The following is a 14,734-nucleotide window of genomic DNA, read 5'->3' as shown; positions in this document are numbered from 1 at the left end:
GAATGGGATTGAATTACTGCTCTGCATTGCATATGAAATACGTATCGGCACACTTTTTTTGTAATTTAAACTAGAGTAATACAGTAAAATACTACATAAAACTGTAATTTTTCCTGTTGTAATTTCAATTATAGTAACTACAGTAAAATAATACATAAAACTGTATTTATTTCTGCTGAAAAATTACAGATTTATGTAGTATTGCAGTGATTCAATCCCATTGAAAGATAAACAAATAACAGTATGTACTGTGAGCTTATCTATTATGACAATTATTATTAGTATTAATATTGGCAGCAATGCTATTATTATTTACAATGTAAAATCTGGTGTTCTAGGCCAGATTATGGTTAAATTACACCCTCTTAAGGTTACACATCTACTATGCTTACTTTTTACATAAACATGTGAATCGTGGACATTGTAGTATGTGGTTTAGCCACTGGGTGTCAGACGTGGGTCTTTGAACCCCTTCACCTGCAGCGCTCACACTCTCGCATGGGAGGTTTTCAGCCTTCAAATGGTCATATATGGGTAACATTTTCATGAATTAAAGCTCTGCATATTGTAGCTCAGAGCTGAAAGTTTTGTGGTGGGATAAAGGTGAAGATGCAGCTGTGCAGTCATGCAGATACACAGTGCAGCCATCTGATGAGAGGGAATCACTTCTGAATCTGAACCCGCATGAAACCCTGTATTTGTATACACTTCTATTGTGATTAGCCTTATCACCTGCTGCAAAGATAGGACAATGTTCACAACACACACATTTAGCACGCTTGTCTTCTTTCCTTTCACGATAAAGAACCAGGAACACCAGCCTCTCACTGTGGTTTCCGTTTAGCCCCGCTCTTCTAATCTCCATGGCTGGCTTGAGAAACACTGGGCCCGTTGTTGACATGCTGGCCTCATACCCCACAGGCACTGACAAATTATTAGCCGGCCCCTGAGACTGTCAGCTAGCCCAGTCCAGCAGCAGAATGCTAATCTGCTCTGTGGGATGTTGGACCACATTGACATAGTCTTTATAGCCAAGAAAACATGGGAGGAAAAGCACCTGTTGTTGTTTGAAAGAGTGCACCGGAACAGCCACAAAAACTAAATCTTTTGGAGTTTAATCATGCAAACATAAAAAAAATCAAGTATTCCAAAGAAAAAAAGTGTGATGATAACCATAGAAATTGAAATATTTGTGTAAATTTAATTTACCAAGCCACTGCTAACCTATTATTATACACAATTAATATTAATTCAAGTAATATCTATTAAACACCACTGGGGGACAGTATTGCTCTGTAAACACATTTCTGCTTTACTTAGAAATAGGGTTGGGCATCAAGTCTTGAGCATCAATGGGAACTGAGATTCTCCATTCTAACATTTCGATTCTCCCGGGATTGTTCAAATTATTTTATTTTGATTCCTAGAGTCGATGCTTGCCGACCACAAGTAATAGCCGCAAACACCAACGAAAAGAAGCTGGTGAGCATCAGCGAAGAAGAAGTGGCTAAAAGGTTTGCATTAACTTGATTTAAAAAAAAAAAAGAGCGGTCTAAACTGTTAAGGATTTCTGAAAAAATAGCCTACGCCAACATTGAGGCACTATGGACTTGAAGTAGAGATTCAGACCTTTGCACTACACCATTCTTTCGTTTTCTACCACTTTTCCTCTCAAGGGTCGTGGGGGTGCTGGAGCCTATCCCAGCTGTCTTCTGGCGAGAGGCGGGGTACACCCTGGACTGGTTGCCAGGCAATCACAGGGCACATATAGACAAACAACCATTCACACTCACATTCATACCTATGGACAATTTGGAGTCACCAATTAACCTAGCATGTTTTTGGAATGTGGGAGGAAACCGGAGTACCCGGAGAAAACCCACGCATGCACGGGGAGAACATAGCAAACTCCACACAGAGATGGCCGAGGGTGGGTTTGAACTTGGGTTTCCTAGCTGTGAGGTGACTGAAGTTTTTCCACGACCCCCTGAAATACTAGAGAAACCAATAATATTTGTTAATTTTTTATCTGTACTGTACAGGCTGAACTTGAAACTAAAACCAGTTAAATGCAAGAAAATGGAGAGCATACAAGTGTATTCAAGTAGTCAAATTGCATGTTGAGTAATATAAATTTGGATATGTCGGTTGGTCTGCATTAAAATGAAAGCCTCTAGTGGCTCCCCCAGGGGGCCTGTCAAACTATTTGAGAAGCACTGCACACAGCTAGGAGACCCGGGTTAGATTCCCAGCTTGGGCATCTCTGAGTTTGCATGTTCTCCTCGTGCATGCGTGGGTTTTCTCCGGGTACTCCGGTTTCCTCCCACATTCCAAAAACATTTTGTCCATAGGTATGAATGTGAGTGTGAATGGTTGTTTGTCTATATGTGCCCTGTGATTGGCTGGCGACCAGTCCAGAGTGTACCACGCCTCTCGCCAGAAGACAGCTGGAATAGGCTCCAGTATGCCTGCGACAGTCGTGAGGATAAGCGGTATAGAAAATGAATGAATGAATGCAAAACACCAATTAATTACCCCTTTACCTATAAACCACAGCTAAGTGGCAGTATTTCTCTGCAAATGCCTCCCTGTTGCCTCTTCATAATGTGTCCAGTGACCATTGTTACTGATGCTATTGTGTGCTAGTGTGTACAGTTAATAAATATTTACGATTGTGACAGTTTGACCCTGGAACAGAATATTTCATTTAATTTCCAATGGGATAACTTGTTTTGAAATGAAACAACTTCGAAGTCAAACACTCGGTTCCACTCTAGAGTAATATCTCGTGTGAAGACCGTTCATATAATGAGATTATTCCTATGCAACATGCTTTGCACCTGGAAGGGGTTAAATCAAGCATCCCTCCTCCCCCCAGCAGTAAAACTTGTTCTTCTTCGTGTCTTTAGCCTGCGTGTATTTTACAAGTGTGTTGCAACATGTACACACATCCACATGTGCAAAGATGCATAAGCATTACAGGATCAGTTTGCGTTTTACAACCATCAGCATTTTATGCCATTGCTTTCTTCTGTTGAATTGGTATAATATTCGGGGGGGGGGTTCAATCCACAAACTAAAATAACCATGCAGATCGTGACACATGGAGTCCGCTATAACTGTTTAAGGAGTTTCCAGGGATTGTTTGCAGTCTGGATTCACTAATAACTCTCTTTGGTCTCAGTTCAAATGGGGACAAGAGGACGGGCCTAATGGCCGCCGTCTGCTCTGCTGCTCACACACAAGCAGTGACCCAGCGGGCGTTTTATGGGATTGTTAAATAATTTGAGGAAAAGAATTGGAGAAGTGTTTTAGAAAGCCACTTCTGGAGGGGACATCTATTATATCACTATGTCTGCTGCAGTTATTAGTGTAGCATGTACTGTTAAATTACATTTAACATATGATAATAAACATTGTGTTATGCAAGAATTGATCTGACTTTTTCAATGTAAATTGAACATTATTCGCTGGTGTGTGGGTTTTCTCCGGCTACTCCGGTTTCCTCCCACATTCGACAAACAACCATTCACACTCACATTCATACCTATGGACAATTTGGAGTCGCCAATTAACCTAGCATGTTTTTGGAATGTGGGAGGAAACTGAAGTACCCGGAGAAAACCCACGCATGCACATGGAGATGCCTGAGATGCCCGACGGTGGGATCGAACTCAGGTCTCCTCGCTGTGTGACCTGCGCACTAGCCAATTGACCAATTGCGGCCCCAATACAAAATTACATTTTATTGGAGGAAAAAAATATGACTTGTGTCCCATTTATTTAAAATTAGAGTCTACTGTTTTCAATAATTAAAAAATAAAGTTATTATATAGACTTGAGCTTTTCGAAGTTGCTTTTGGACCATTATTGTAGACATGTAATGGAGGGAAAAACAAGCAATTTCTTGCATCACTGCAGTGGTTGAGTTGGCTCCATCCTTGGGCTCGCCAAGCACACACTGTCCAAACCTTAGACATAATGTCCTTGGTCACCTTGTGCGTACTAACGAGGAGTGTGATAAGATTCCTGTGGTGATAGCGATGCACAGCTGTGATATTACTTACTCAAATGACAGCACTGTTTCCAGACAGAACATATGCATTGCATCACTTTGGATGGGTCTAACAGATCTCACCCTCATTATTGATGATGCACTCAGTGCACTTGAATTTCAAATGATTATAACTGATAGAGCAGAGCTGGACATGCAACACTTTATATCTGTGATGTGTGTATTGCTTTCTGTGTGGTGGTTTTGTATTACACGGCAAAGCAAACTGATCTGTTCTCATCTGTCATCCTTCGGTCTGTGACTCATTAGACGAGTAATGCGTGATCTCAGAGTTAGTCTGCTTTCCTGCTGTGTTTATTTCTTTCATTTTTGCATTTCTATTTCCATAAATGCACATAAATATCATTTAATGTTGAACAGATAATGCCGTTTTAAGTTTCACATTACTCAGTGACCGCAGAGGCTTCCCCTCGTCTGCACGAGGCCTTTCTGGAAACGCTCCAGGGCGGTAGACAGGCCCACCGAAAACAATGACACACACTGTATTCGGAGATGGAGCGAATCTCTTAAAGGCAAAGTCGCATTTGACGTGACGCAGCCCTACGGTTGTAAAGCAGCTGTAAAAACATCCCACTTCTGAGAAACAGTGAGAAATTGTTGTCACTGCGGAGCGTAACACTTGGAGAAAGATGGAGGACAGAGGCGCGAACGAGTGCTGTGGAATTTTACCAGGTCAAGCTTATGTAAGAGGCGTACAACCCGTCATAGGACGCTGGCCTCGTCAGACAGACGTGATGACAAGTTGCCTTGCTTCAGTGGATGCTGTTTCCTGAGAAATAGATATATAATAAATTACATAAATAATAAGAAAACAAATGATGGCATTCATATACATGTATGTCTGTCAACAAACATCGTCAAATGTCAAGTTTGAGTGGGCCTTCTTTTACGATGTTTCATCATTACAATACAAGCCTATAAATGAATACTATACAAAAGCAAAAATATACAGTTACTAGTTATGTGAGCACGGCGGAAGTAAAACATAATCCCGCATCGCTACATTGACGAAAGAGAACATTAATGTCGGTCTTTTCCGTCCCTCAGTTAGGCATAACAGAAAATAATTGAGAATTGTTGCAGTTAGACTGTCACGACTATCACCAAGGATGAGAGTAGTATCCTTGAACATATACAAGGATCTTCTGGACATAACCATGATAACTAAGCATACTAGTGGTCTCATTATTGATACTAGCGCCTTCCAATAAGCCTCTCTCCTCCGTTTTATTACTGTATTTTACATACGTATATGTCCTTCATGTGTTCTGTGTACAGTACTAGTAGGAACGGAACTTGTACATAGACCGAGGACCTCATGTGTTACTTTGGGCACAGTGTTTAGGGCAGTGATTTTCAACCACTGTTCCGCAGCACACTAGTGTACCTTGAGAAACCATCAGGTGTGCCGTGAGGAATTATCCAATATCACTTTTTATAGTTAACATTGATTAATCATCATTTGCAAATATTATGTCAATAGCCATGAATATATGGACCCAAATATTCCAATTGCATTTGGTTTATTTGCTCAAACGGAAAGAATTGAACAGGGATGGAATATTCCTTTAACCAAACTAAATTTCAAGACTGGTCAGACGAACAACTGGCAATACAGAATTATTCAAACAAGTAAAAGAAAAACTCGGGGAAGCCGATATCACGTGATGTAGATGTTTACGTTTTACTGCGCATGCCCTATTGACTATTCTGGTTGATTTTCACGGTGCATGTAGACAAGAGATTGGAATATTCCTTTCCATGGATACCATTGTTTCCCGAAAGGTCATTTGGAAAGGGAAACCTCGTCATGTAAACATGGCTACTGTCGAGTGTCTGGTGTAAAGACTGGCAGAGCAATGTATTATTAGTCCGTGTGGCAACACCTAGCTTGTTCCTCCGATAGACTTATTGATGCACGTGTGAGGTCATGGTGATGTCATTTTATAACATTTTTGGTTAGTGGTGTGCCACAAGATTTTTCCAATGTAAAAAACGTTCCGTGGCTCAAAAAAGGTTGAAAAACACTGGTTTTGGCAAATAACTGAAAATAACTTTTCACTTAAAAGACAATACATGACTAAAAAATAATTATGTATGTCCAGAAAATGTTTTCCCAATTGTTAAACTTATGGCTCAACTGAAGTAGGTGATGGTACAACTCCACCTCATTTATATATTGTCGTCAATGCTTCTCCTGCATTTCCAGCCAATACATGAGTCACACTGCAAGGCTGCCAGTTATGGGATGATTTGATATGCACTTATAAAACGGAGGCGTGTCTGCCTCTGAGTCAATAATTGCTTCCTCTCGACGGCAGACACAGATCAGCATCTGCTACACATACATCACAAGAGGATGTCTTTGCCTGTTTATAGAAACATACCAGCTGCTCTAAGTTCTGCCCTCAGGGGTGTCTGTCCTCCTCTAAAGCACAGGTTAGGATCCGCCGCCAACACTGCCTTCAGCCTGCATGGCCAGTCATCTTAGAAAACCTGTCTCCAAGGCTCCTGTGCTTCTTTTCATGCTTCACAAAGCCAATGTAAATACACCTACTTCATCATTACAAAGTGAGGGAGTGAGTCAGGTTGTGTGATTGCAGTTTCTTTGTTGTTTTAGATGGCCTACGCTGTCAATATCATTGTTGATTATGTTCACATTGTCTGCATATTTTCTTGAAAGACAGGGAATTTCTATACTACATTTAATATTTAGGTTTGCTTACATGGTTTTTCTCAGGGTACTTGACATAGCTCCCCAAAGATCTTATTAATTTATTATCAACTTTAAAATTAGAACGCGGGGTTCGGCAGTAGTCCGGAAGTACTTGGGAGTGTGACCAATCACAGCAGAGTGGGCGTGCTCAGAGGTGGGCTGTGGGGTGGAATAAATTAAAACAGATCTGTGCTGGTTATTGCGTGGAGCTGCTCTATAGCAGTCCACAAAGCAATAGAAAGGGATGAAAAATTGTCATAATAGATTCCCTTTAAGGTCAAAGATAACTATTCTTTCCTACTGCAGCAATGGATGGATGGATTCTGTTGCATTTGGGTTGTTTATGTGTTTCCTGGTATTATTCTCTTTTTTCTTGTGCATTCCCCGTGTATAGCTGTACCTTCTAGCATTCTTTGTTATTTTGGTACTTTGGCTTTCATGGATTGTTATGCTCCACGTGAGCTTATATTTTTGTTACTTAAAGATTTTATTGACTCAATTGCCCAATTACCTGGGATAATGCTAAATCAAATAAACTGAAGATAGCTTAGCCAGTTTTAAACGTATGTTTTTTTTTTTTTTTTACATGATTTTCTTAACAATAACACACAAAATACAAGAAGTGAATAATCCTATTCATAATTGACATGAAACGGATTGTTCAAATAAATTTAAACCTTTACCATTACCATTATTTTCCTTCTGAAGTCTTCTAAGACCTCACAAAATTGTTGGCTTAGAGCAAAAGATGATCTACAGCCTGGATAGGCCACAGCAAATTGCAGAACGCTTGTCATACAGAATGGGAATTGACACCATACCATCTGCATGGAAGTCAGCTAGGTGTACAACTACCTACCAATTGTCCACAATCTTGGACCTGAGGGACCATCTTGCAGTCTTGTTATTCCTAACACGATGGCTGTATGTTACAGAAATGGAACAATGTTGTCATTTGATAGGATGACTATAAAATCTAAAAAAAAAAGCAGAGTGGCTTTTTTTTGCACAATTGCTTCAGGGTACCACACATCTGAAAGTAATAAAGTCCAAACTGGTCCTTGTATTTTATTCAGAAAGATGACTCAGTTTGTGCACTAGAGACGGAGGTTTTGCGTCACTCTGGTGGTGACTTTACAGGAAAATCCACATTGCTTTACTCCAGGCAGGCGACAATACCAGTCATCGCCACAATTATACATTGGTAATCGCCCTCGCAACATGACAACCTGAGCACATTAGTGGAAGTAGATTGGACTGAAGACCAAAGACCTGATTTGGGAAGAATTTCCTCAGATTGTTCTCACTGTCTTTACCAGTTTATATAAACCAATGACCCAGATTTATCTAGATCTGTTTCTTCACTCTCCTAATTTGACCTTTATCTAGGGACCTGAACCTCAACCAAACTCAATCTGTGTTCATATCTACAACTGGTCCAAATCTGTCATGGTGTCAACACAGATTCCACAGCTGCAGACCCTGCCACTGTCTCCAGTGTGTTGAATCAATGACAGCAGGATTGCGTGTCAAGATGTAGGCTGTCTCATTGCTATAAACCTTAAAAAAAAACTGGGGAAGGGGGTGGTGTTAGAGGCCTCGCTTCAATTGCAAAACACCTGTATCTGACTCATGCAGGGTTAATCACGCACACCTTTTATGCTGCCTAACACTGAGGGACACTGTGATATAATCACCGCCGCCAAGTACAAAATGTTGTTGTTTGTAAGTTATCAGAATTAGGAAGAAACTGCTAAAGCTATTTCAGAGATGGCGCTGGAAGAACACATTCAATTCCGTTATCAATTCAAATTGAAATTAAGCAGTTGTTGCATCATGCTTTGTGAACCAGGCCGAAGTGATTCATATCCTGGTCAAATTTTCAAAGTAAAATAGAATTTTTAGTTGTTGAATATGTGGGTTTTTTTCTGGGAATAAGGCAAGGCAATAAGGCAAGAAGTTGTAATAATATATTTTTCTTATTGGAATTATTTTTTTTTTATTTGTAATTGGACATTTGAGGAAAAGCCGCTCAGTGTCCAAGTGGTTAGCATGTTGGGAACACAGTCAGGAGATCTGGTTATGAATTATTGGATAATTATGAGATATTGGATATGTTTGGGCTTTTCTTGATTGAACACTGCAACCAATATCTCAACTTTAATTTTTGACTCCCTTGTTAGGTTCAAAGAACACTGACAGTTGTCATTATTGTAAAAGTGTTTTTAATTAATGCTTAATGTTGTTAATAAATTAGGCCTAAATTAGGTCATTTTTATGAATTTGTTGTATGGAATATGCTCAGGGCATTGATTCTGGCGAGAGGCGGGGTATAGCCAATCTGGTACTGGTCGCCAGCCAATCACAGGGCACATATAGACAAACAACCATTCACACTCACATTCATACCTATGGACAATTTGGAGTCACCAATTAACCTAGCATGTTTTTGGAATGTGGGAGGAAACCGGAGTACCCGGAGAAAACCCACGCATGCACGGGGAGAATATGCAAAATCCACACAGAGATGGCCGAGGGTGGAATCAAACTCCGGATTCCTAGCTGTGTGGCCTGCGCGCGAATCACTTGTCCTTTGTCACTCCTATTATAATAAAATACTTCTGGAATACTCCTGGAACATGCAAACTCCACACAGAGATGACCGAGGGTGGGATTGAACTCTGGTTTCCTAGCTGTGAGGTCTGCACGCTAACCACTTGCCCGCCGTGCAGCCCTCACAGGCATACCTTATATATGAAATTTGCAAATGAGAGCATAGTGTTTAGTAACGAGTTTAGTATAGCAACAAAATCTATTTTTCTCTTAAACAGCATCTTAAAAAACCTGTTTACATGGTACGCTAGCTTGCACTAAGGGAATAGCCATAGTGACTGTGACTCACCAGCTTTAGCTAGCTGTAATATCGGTGAACCTACTGGTGTTATTGTTACAGTTTAAAAACAAATTTCAGCTATTACAGTAAATTGCTCTTCATGACTAGAAGGGGAACCCTGGAAGAAAAAACAAATGCTTCTCACTGCAGCTTCAATGTTTAGTTGTTTGGGTTGTCTTTCATTAATTGTACATTGCGTTTAAGTGTAATGAATAGAGTCAGGTCACACAACAGTTGTCCTTAATTATCTAGTTGTCCTAGTTCTTTGTCACCATCTTGGTGTGTCCTTCCTTGGTAAGTCTTCCAAATTGCTCAGAGGGTAAAAAAAATATACATTTGTTTTGTATGCAAAATGAAACAAGTATTTCTTTTGTGGCTTGAATTACTTCTGACAGCAAGGCTCAGGATCAATCATGATGCTGTGATTGTTTTAAAGCCAATAGATTTGTGCAAAATAGGCAAAAGGTAACTAGCATGTATGCACATACATGCTAAAGTTGAGTTGAGTAACTGTGCCGCATATCGGTTCCTCGACAGACCGGTTTGGGGATCAGTATAGTGAGCGGATGAATCAGGGCCCTGGTGCTTGGCAGCTCAGCATCCAGACATGCAATAGCAGCTGCACGGGATGTACTGTACTGCCTGTCATGCATTTTACATAAACAAGCCTTTGCCCACACTTCCAATGGATCCCCTGTCTTTGTGTGGATCAATCCCCAAATATGGTCTTTCTAGCAATTAGAGTGACAACATATAGTGAGTAAGCCTGAGTGGCAATATGATAGGAAAGGGTTGTTACGGTTAATTACATGATCTAATCCGAGCACACCTGCATAGAGAACACACATTAAAGAGGTGATGCATATGTGTGTGTGCGTGCGGGAGGTGGAGGGGGGTGCGTGTGCCAAAGGGGTAAAGTGGACGGGTGACTCCACTGGAATGTGGCGCTGAGTCAGTCCGCCTGTCAGCCACGGCCATGTTTGCTCTGTGGACTTATTCACACTCCTCAACCCCTTTTGGGGGTGAGGGGGTTGCTCAAGCTGGATTTCCGGCAGGACACTCGGAATTTCAGGGAACAAGAATTCCAGGAAGTTCATAGCCCGTGCAAGATGTCCTTGTTTTGTTTCAGGCTGTACTGTCAAATTTGCATACGAGAGTGATACAGTGCAACACACTCCACTTTAAAGAGTGCTACTAGTTTGATCAACAGTACACAATGTTACATTCTGTAGTGAAGCGTGGATGTGACCGTATTACCTTACCGTATTACCTCGAATATACGGTACACAGGTTTTTTTGCCACGACATCAGGAAAAACTAAACTTGAAATACTTATATAACTTGTATGCATGTTCAAATAAAATCAACCATTACCATATCGTATGTCCTTCATGTGTTCTGTACAGTGTGAATGACTTAGGTGTTGATTTTGGGATGAATTCAGACACAAAAATTTGAATTGTCTGGAATTTCGTTTTTTTTGCACGTTAGTCACACTTACATATTTCAGATCATCAAATTAAAATATCAGTCAACACAAGTGCACACCAAATGCAGTTTTTAAATGAAACTAAGGAAAAACTGATTGCATCCTATACCTAATAACTGGTTTAGTCTCTTATGGTCTCTTGCTGCCCAAAAAGTTCAACTTTTGTCTTGTCAGACCGCAGAGTATTTTCCCAAATGGTCTTGGGGATCATCAAGATGTTTTCTGGCAGAAGTGAGATGATCCTGAATGTTCTTTTTGTTCAGCAAAGGTTTTCATCTTGAAATTCTGCAATGAAGGCTGTTTCCCCAGTGTCTTTCTTATGGTGGAGTCATGGACACTGCATTTAAAGGGGACTTGTTATGGTCATTTTGGGCCCTTTGCATTGAGTTGTGGACTCCTATAGAGCAGCTACGCGCGATAACCCACACAGAAAGCTCTTTAGAGCTTCCAGAATCTGCACCTATTCCAGCTTTTTTCCCATGGATTTCCAAATCTGTTTTATTATTCCAAATTCCATTCACAGCCTGCCTCCAGGGCCCGCCTACTCCACCGTGATTGGTCCCACAGCAAACAGCTTGCAACCGGGTACGCCTATATAAGATTCTGACAACATTTACAGGTTTAGTGTTGTTTAAATTTGAGCTATTGTGGTTCTGATTTCGATTCCTTCTTCTGATTCCGGTTCCTAACGATTCCCGATTCCAATTCTTTTGAGAGGTTGGGTTATGAAAAACTTGCATTGTTTAAATGAGGGCGCTAAACAAAGTTCTTGGATGAAATGTCTATTTCATTTATTATTATTTTTGAAAAGCTTATGAAACTAACTCACCACGGTAAACAAGTAAGGGGAATGAGGGTCCGGTCGATTTCCTGGCTAAAGCTAGCATTGACACTTTTTCACACTGCTGTTTGTCATTTCTTGCCACATATTCCTGAAAGTTAAGTCCTTGTTTTTGCAAATGAAAAGCTCAAGACGTTTGTCCATATGGCGTTCTAAAGATGACACAACGCTCCATCAGAGAAGTGTTTCTTCCAGTAAGATACGACTTGGGCATTTTGCATGCCATCACTCAAAGTTGCCTTGCGGGTGATTATGGTGCACCAATGAGGATTAAATTACATCAGCTTGAACAAACTTGAACATTTGATAGCTGTCACATATATACTGTTTCATGGTGTTCATCCTGTATGTAAAGTAGACAAGTAAATGAGCAATTGACCATGAAGGGACCCTGTTAACCCTCAAACATACAAACACAGCACTTGTGCATGTACCTGTTTAGACACATTAATCACACTGCATGTGCCTGTGTATTCCTGTGTGTGTCTCTCTATCACTAGTCAGTACAGAACACCCCCTCCCCTCCCCACACACACACACTTCCACACTACTTGAACCCTAGGGCAGAATGCCAAAGAGCTGGAGGAATGTGACCCGCTGACCTTGGCTTGCAGACTTCCACATGGAGACCGGACACTAGGATGTGGCTTGGGAAGCGGGCGCCAAAATAGCCGTGGTGTCCGGTGACGGCAGACATACTCTGTTTGTAAACCATGGACATATGACACACAGTCTGCAATGCATATTTATGTGTATGCACATAAATGTATGTGCATGTATGCACAGGTGGTAGAAACGTGATTGCTCATGTTGCACAGAGGTTAGGAGGAGGTGAGGATTTTGAGGGGTAAAAGGGCGTGCTTATTTTTTTCCCATTCCTGTTTGTTGCACACCTTTTGCTTGCATAAATCCTGACTTTCCCGTTTGACCTTTAACCTTTTTTTTCCTCTACATGAATGCATAGTGGAGTGGCTCCAATGTTCTATGGAAGCCTTGAGAGGCAAGTATCAAGTATATAGGACATATTTAGTTGATTCAACTTGATTCAAAATAGATGCTAAATGCAAGGTAGAAAGCAAAATATATTGTTGTAAGTTGAATTTAGGGCGGCACGGCGGTTGAGTGGTTAGCACGCAGACCTCACAATTAGGAGTTTGCATGTTCTCCTCGTGCATGCGTGGGTTTTCTCCGGGTACTCCGATTTCCTCCCACATTCCAAAAACATGCCATGTTAATTGGCAAACCACAAATTGTCCATAGGTATGAATGTGAGTGTGAATGGTTGTTTGTCTATATGTGCCCTGTGATTGGCTGGCGACCAGTCCAGGGTGTACCCCGCCTCTCGCCCCAAGACAGCTGGGATAGGCTCCAGCACCCCCTGCAACCCTCGTGGGGAAAAAGCGGTAGAAAATGAATGAATGAAAGTTGAATTTAAAGAGGAAAAAACAAGAAAATACAATTAAAAAAAATGCAATGGAAATTGTGAAAGGCAAATATACTGTATATAGTAATAATTACATATATTTGCAGTAATCCATATAGTGTATATATAGGAATAAAAATATAGTAATATACCGTATTTATTTGTTTATCAAAATAAGATATGCAAAATATAACATACTATATATCATGATACAGTTGTGTGAAAAAGTGTTTCAGATCAAACGAAATTTAAATATTAATGATAAAATAACTGACCAGAAAATACATGGCCTCCCTGTTAAAACATACTGTAACTATGATTAATTGAGATCTATCAATCTAGAAAAGATTATAAGTGGGGGATGCTGATTATGATCTTGATCATCCAGGACTGAGACCAGCCGACACTGATCCTGATCACATAAATTAATTATACATTTATTTTGTGCTGTGTGAGGAGGATACGTGAGGACAAACTCCAGGTCATTATTTTTTTCATGGGACACAGCATTCCTGGCTGCAGCTCTGGCACTTGTTAAAAAAGAAAAAAAAAAAGAAAATTGTGAAATATAAGAGTACAATACTGATATTTTTATGTATTGACTATAAATATAACCAACAAAGGTGGTCCAAATGTCTATTACAACATCTGCCCAGCATAATTGAATCAATTATACTCCAATGTAGGATTTCCAGCTCCACAGTAAGAGAATAGAAATGCATGAAATAGTCATGCACAAGTTCGCAAACTCACCCCAGATTACACATTTCAGCACTTGCATGAAGCACACAATGATTGTTTAGTGCCAAAACGGTTGCACAATATGCTGACCTGTTTTTCCTTCCTATCCTTCACTCCGTACATGCAGTGGGGATCCAAGTCATGCATCAAAGATGGTTTGGAGATTAGCAGTGCCATGCTTGACAGAAATCTTTTTATACACCACTGTAGACACAAATTCACCTTGTCTAAGCTTATAACTCCAAACTAGGAAAAAAAGTGCACTCATTCCTTGTGAAAGAAAATACAATTAGGTAATGTAAATCCATTTTTTTTTTTTCATGCAGGCCAGCGCTAAACCCCACACCCTCAGCACTTCTTGAAAGGACAGAGATACATGCGACAGATCAGGTCCAACCAGTCACAGGTGACAAACATTCAGTGTTGCTCCACGGTAGTCTTGACAAGCTTGTCTGCAAGAGTCATTCTACATTCTACTTTTTAATTTATTTTACATCTTGAAAAGCTCGGTTTAATGACTGATTTATCTTGCTTCAGGGAATAGACTTAAGTACTA

The 14,734-nt window shown here is 40.4% G+C and overlaps 1 long non-coding RNA gene across 1 annotated transcript in view; it reads left to right on the top strand.

Annotated features, from left to right (window-relative positions):
- The window catches only part of LOC144902045 (uncharacterized), a 23,955-nt gene extending 9,221 nt beyond the window's left edge, over window positions 1-14,734 (top strand). The window contains exon 3 of the long non-coding RNA XR_013630282.1: window positions 14,505-14,734. This is a non-coding gene — a long non-coding RNA (uncharacterized LOC144902045). The remainder of the gene's footprint in view (window positions 1-14,504) is intronic.

Source organism: Doryrhamphus excisus, linkage group LG18 (assembly GCF_037039965.1).
Source record: "Doryrhamphus excisus strain RoL-2023G ecotype Guam linkage group LG18, RoL_Dexc_Guam_v1.1, whole genome shotgun sequence".
NCBI classification, from domain to species: Eukaryota; Metazoa; Chordata; class Actinopteri; order Syngnathiformes; family Syngnathidae; genus Doryrhamphus; species Doryrhamphus excisus.
The sequence above is the reverse complement of the archived record's forward strand: the minus strand, read 5'-3'. Positions and strand labels throughout refer to the sequence as shown.